Consider the following 6,652-nt stretch of genomic DNA (forward strand, 5'->3'; position numbering starts at 1 on the left):
CCTAGAGATGAAACGTACTTGGTGGCGAAAAACTGCAAATCTATCCCAGAGCAACAAGCAAAGGACATTGTGAAGATGCCTGGAGGAAACAGTGGACAAAAGTATCTATACCCACAAGTAAACGAGTCCTAATCGACATAAACCTGAAAGGCCGCTCAGAAGGAGAAGCCACTAACCCAAAACCGCCATTGTAAAAGCCGACTACGGTTTGCACTGCACATGGGGACAAAGATTGTACTTTTGGAGAAATGTCCTCTGGTCTGATGAAACAAAAAGAGAACTGTTTGGCGCATAATGACCATGGTTATGTTTGGAGGAAAAAAGGGATGCTTTGCAAGCCAAAGAAGCACCAATCCCAATCGTTGAAAAGCACAGGGGTGGCAGCATCATGTTGTGGGGTGCTTGCTGCAAGGAGGGACTGGGTGCACATCACAAAAATAAGATGGCATCAATGAGGGAGGAAAAATTATGTGGATATATTGAAGCAACATCTCAAGACATAAAGTCCAGGAAGTTTGAAGCTTGGTCGCAATGGGTCTTCCAGATGCACAATGACACCAACATACTTCCAAAGTTGTGGCAAAAATGGCTTAAGGACACCAAAGTCAGGTATGAGTGGACCATCACAAAGCCCTGACGCTCAAATCTATAGAAACATTTGTGGGCAGAAAACTGAAAAAAGCGTGTGCGAGCAAGGAGGCCTACATAAACCTGACTCGTACAACCAGCTCTGTTCCAGGAGGAATGGGCCAAATTCACCAACTTATTGAGGGAAGCTTTGGTGGACAGGCACCCAAAAACGTTTGACCCAAGTTAAACAATTTAAAGGCAATGCCTACCAAATACTAATTGAGTGTATGTAAACTTCTGACCCACTGGGAATGTGATGAAAGAAAATAAAAGCTGAAAAAATCATTCTCTCTAAAAATATTATTCTGAACATTTCACATTCCTTAAATAAAGTGATGATCCTCGACCTTAACAGGAACAATTTTTACCTTGGATTTAAATGTCAGGAATTGAGAAACTGAGTGTAAAATGTAATTAGCTAAAGGTGTATGTAAACTTCCAAAACTTCAGAACTGTGGCTTAAACTGCATACTATGTACTCAATCGTTGCAATACTATTTAGTACATACCATTTAGTAAAAAAGTATGCCATATGCCACCGCCACAACGTAGTAGCGACTCCTGAATTGGATGAAGAGTGGGGTGGGACCAAGTGCGGGTAGATTTTTCCAAAATTCAACGACATGCATGCAATATCTATTTTATATAAATAGTTTATTTCCATTGGATAATTTCTGTAAAACTCGCAAAATAGAATAGGAATGGAGTTATAGCCTACTCAGCCTAGTTATAGGCAGACTATCACATTCGACCCGTAGCCCCATTAGAATCTATGCCTATTTAAAAAGGTCTGGAAGACAGAAAAAATATAATTTTGTTATTCACATATTTATTAGTGAAACCCAATACCTAGTACAGCAAAGCAAAAACATTTTCACATGTTCAAATCAAAAGGCTATTGCATAGAAAAACATGGATAGCAATCGCAAATTCAGATTCACTGGAAACAGCAACATAATAACTACAGCAACTTATCATTGGAACAAGATCGAATGAACTGCTAAAGGCTGATCCCATAAAGTAAATAAATAGGTAGCCTAGCCTACACAACTAAAACAAATCCATATGTTCAAAATCAAAAGGCCTGGATTTAAACGATGGCATCAATAATGACAACATCCTGAGTCCCCGGTGCAGACACATTAGAAAAGAGCTCTGAGGAAGGCCCAAGAGAACAATTAAAAAACGTTTCAGGGAGAAAACAAAAATCCACTTTTTGATTAAAAAAATTATAATAATAAAGTTCTTTTTCAAAGATGTAACCTACGATGCATACAATGATTAGTTTAAGAAGAAACAAAAACGACCTTAGCCTACATTTGAACACTAACCGCAGAGTCCTTTGCTAATTCGGCATCTTCACAATTAAGTTTCTAGTTTTGTGTTCGGTCCCTATTTCTCGTTCAAGAAGCCAATCAACTTGCAGCCCACCTCTTCAAAATGCATCGTGGAAAAGTGTGGATTGTATATAAACATACTCGATTTCAAAATTCACATATTAAAACAATATTATTTTGTTAAATACTGACAATGCCTTCGTGCGCGATTGCGCTGTTTCCCGCTATTTGTCGATTTCGCTAGTGCATCCCCATTTCCAGTGGTGTAAAAGTAGCCTAAAGTAAGTAAAAGTAAAAATACTTTAAAGTACTACTTTAACTAGTTATTTGCGTATTTTTACTTTACTTTAACTATTTTATTTTTTGACAACTTTTACTTACACTAGATTCCTAAAAGAAAATAATGGTACTTTTTACTCCATGCATGATGCCTGACAGCCCAAAAGTACTCGTTACATTTTCAATGCTTGCAGGACAGGAAACAGAACATTTCTGGTCATCCCCTAACTGCGGCCTGATTGGTGGACTCACTAAACACATATGCTTTGTTTGCAAAAATATGGTCTGAGTGTTGGAGTGTGCTCCTGGCTATCCATAAAATAAAAACAAAAAAATTGTAAGCTGGTTGGTTTGGCTTAATATCAATACTTTTAAATGAATTTATACTTTTACTTTTCATAACTTCATACAGTAATATTTTAGCAAATGAATATTTACTTTTGAAAAGTTTCATTTAAAACCAAATACCTTTAGACTTTTGCTCAAGTACGTATTTTACTGTGTAACTTTCTCTTTACTTGAGTCATTTTCCTATTAAGGGTATGCTCAAAATATGACCAACTGGGTTACTTTTTTCCACATGCCCCATATCTAATTGATTTGTCAAAGGCCCAAACGACATCCAGGCATGTTAAAGTATAATCGACTTTTCGAAATGTTGCTTACTAATTAAACTTTACTAATTTCACATACTCAAACGGCCTACTATTTTGACGGCAAGTATGGGTAATTCAGACACTGTACTTGGGTTGCAACACTGTTTGCTTAGTTTCTAGTCAACAAGAAAACCCTTCTCACCAACTCCATTATCATCTTATTGGGAAAATTTCCTTTTTTTTTTCCTTTCTTTTTTTTATTGGTTCCCCCCTTTGTTAACTTTGAGAGAATTGACTCTGTAGGTGTACTTACCCTTACAAATAGTACTAAAAACAAATGTTTATGCAAGAGATGAATGCTTTAGTCGTTTTTTGGTCACATTTTTCTAAATTTTTCTGTCAGATCTTAACATACTGCCACTCCCACCAAACCCCTGATGGCGTATTCCAACAAAAAGCTCTTGCTGCTGGCTCGTTTGGGAGGTATACAGGGGAAGTAACAATGACACCTGGGCTGCAAATCAAGAAGGTGCCACAAACACCTTAATCAATAGGAGAGACCTGGAGAGAGAGTGGTCAGTATACAAGTGAGTATGATAGACAAATGTGCTAATCATGGTAAATGTTTGCTAAATGGTGATATCAGCCAGAGGAGGTTTTATTATGATGGTCTTTTTTCATATCGAAGAAAATATGGGAGATCTCAATTTTGTATAATTTAGTGATCCTTAGTATTGAAACTGTTTTCTCTAAGAGGAAAACGTTCATGAGACAAATGAGCTTGAATTGGAGACTATCCATTTGAGAAGCATGGCCAATAGATGAGATTTTATCATTGTCTCCACATGAGCTATTAATGTCTCAGTATTTATTGCCGCCAGAAAAGCCTTTTTGAGCATCAAAGAAGATATATACCAGTGATTTAATAAAGTAACTTAAGTAAACACTTTCACAGTACTAACTTAAGAATTTTTTGGGTATCTGTACTTTACTTTACTATTTATATTTTTGACTTACCTTTTACTTCACTACATTCCTTAAGAAATATTGTACTTTTTACTTAACACCAAGTGCTCGTTCATTTTGAAATGCTTAGCAGGACAGGAAAATAGTCCAATTTTACCGCACTTATCAACACATCCTGGTCATCCCTACTACCTCTGATCTGGCAGACTCAACTAAACACACATGAAATCTGTTTTGTAAATGATGTTTCTGAATGTTGGAGTGTGGCAGGTGGCTTTCTGTAAATAAATACAAGATATGGTGCCATCTGGTTTCTTTGATATATGTTTGCAAAAATTGAAATATTTATACTTTTTACTTTTAATTACTTCAGTATATTTAACCAATAACTTTTAGACTATTACTAAAGTAGAATTTTTACTGAGTGACTTACTTGAGTAATTTTCTATTAAGGTATCTTTTAACTTTTACTCAAGTATGACAATTGGGTACTTTTTCCATCACTGGATATACAGGTTGAAGTTTTAGCATACAGCTTAGCCAAATACATTTACCCACATTTTTCACATTCCTGACCATTTAATCCTAGTAAACATTCTGTCTTAGGTAGTTAGGATAACACCACTTTTAATTTAAGAATGTGTAAATGTCAGAAATAATAGTAGAGAGAATGATTTATTTCAGCTTTTATTTCTTTCATCACATTCCAGTGGGTCAGAAGTTTACATACACTCAATCAGTATTTGGTAGCATTGCCTTTAAATTGTTAGCTTTGGTTCACGTTTGGTAAGGCCTTCCACAAGCTTCCTCAATAAAGTTTGGGTGAATTATTTGGGGCATTCTCCTGACAGAGCTGGTGTAACTGAGTCCAGGTTGTAGGCCCGTTTACTTGCTCGCACGACGCTTTTTCAGTTCTGGGCCGCAAAGATTTCTATAGGATTTGAGGTCAAGGGCTTGGTGATGGCCACTCCAATACCTTGACTTTGTTGTCCTTAAGCCATTTGCACAACGTGGAAGTATGGCTTGGGGTCATTGTCCATTTGGAAGACCCATTTGCGAAGCCAAGCTTCACTTCCTGACTGACGTCTGTTGAGATGTTGCTTCAATATATCCACAATTTCCTCCTCATGAGTGGTATCTACTTTGTGAAGTGCACCAGTCCCTCCTGTCAGAAAGGCAACCCCAACAACATGATGCTGCACCACTGTTGCCTTCACGGTTGGGCATGGGTTTCTTCGGCTTGCAAAGCCTCCCCTTTTTCCAAACATAACGGTGTCATTATGGCGTAACAGTTCTATTTTGTTTCATCAGACCAAGGAAATTTCTCAAACGTCGATCTTTGTTCCCATGTCAGTTGCAAACCGAGTCTGGCTTTTTTAATGGCTGTTTTGGAGCAGTGGCTTCTTCCTGCTGAGCGGCCTTTCAGGTTATGTCATATAGGACTCGTTTTAACTGTGGATATAGATCTTTGTACCTGTTTCCTTCAGCATCTTCACAAGGTCCTTTGCTGTTATTTCTGGATTGATTTGCACTTCTTTCGCCCAAAGTACGGTTCATCTCTTGGTTCAAAGGTGACTGACAGTCTATTTATTTATGCTACATAGAAATGCGTCCAAGCTTTTTTGGGGGACAATTTCAAGGGTCTTTGTGGAGCAAGTCCAAGACAATTCTGTTTGACTTATGTTGGTTCTCATGTTGATTTTTCAGTTTAGATTTGTTCATCCACTGGCCTGTTGAACAGAATAAATAATGAGTGTTTCTTCGTGGTATCAAAGGAATATATTGTTTATCGATTAAGAGTTTTTGCTTGCCACTCTTACAGAGTAGTTATTTTTGCCCGGACTGCAGATATGAGATTTAATTCCAAACAGATTTAATATTGGTTTTGATTTCTTCCTTGAACCACTGTTTTACACTTCTATTTGATCTAAATCTGATTTAATTAATTTGTTTTAATAATGTTGAGGGCTGTGGTCAGTTCCATTTGAAATCAGGAATAGATTGAAATGGATCCATTTAGTTCTTCTAAATAAAATAAAATTGACCCCAACCCCGATATTCTTTTAGTCGAAGTATCCCAAAAAAGCTTTGCACTTAATGTAAGCCTGTCCCATACTTCCTGTGGTCAACTGTTCAGCCCCTTCATGTGTTTGTGTGAGAGCGACAGCATTGGTGTGTGCTGTCTGCATCCTGTGTTTGACTGTGGCTTTGATTATCTACCCTTCTCCATGTGTGTACTTCTCTACTCCCCAAGGATTAAAAAAACATTTGCTTGGTGAGAGAATGGGCTAGACGGAGTTCCTAAACATGTTTCTTACACCAGTCGCATGCTTTTAAATCCTTGAGGGGCAGTGAACGAGTTTGCACTTAGGGGAGAAGGGTACAGAACCCGACTGCAATCTGTGAAGGATGTATGTGCCTGCGTGGTGTAGGAGGCACATCTCATCCCATTACCACACAAATACCTTGATGTAGATTTTTGTAATGTTCTTATCTCAAAATGATTGAAGCCGAGTCATGTGTGGTCCTGTTGGTTACCAGCACAAGGCCAGATGCGTTAAGACGACCCACTGGACAGGTTATGTCATAAGTTTAACTTGTTTCCAGGACAGTACAATGGGTTAACAATGGCCCCAGTTTTAAATGGGACTGAGTTAGTCCATTTCTAAATCTCATAATTGTTGACTGARTAACACCAGCATGGTGGGCTATATATGATTTGGTGAAGGGAATGTGGGAAATATTATGGAGGGTGGGATACTGGATTCGGGAAAAGGGATTTGGGGAAAGGTGTTGCCAATGGGGATACAACATACTGTTGAATGGTATTTGTAAATATTGCTT

Source organism: Salvelinus sp. IW2-2015, unplaced genomic scaffold, assembly GCF_002910315.2.
Source record: "Salvelinus sp. IW2-2015 unplaced genomic scaffold, ASM291031v2 Un_scaffold3467, whole genome shotgun sequence".
Lineage (NCBI taxonomy): Eukaryota > Metazoa > Chordata > Actinopteri > Salmoniformes > Salmonidae > Salvelinus > Salvelinus sp. IW2-2015.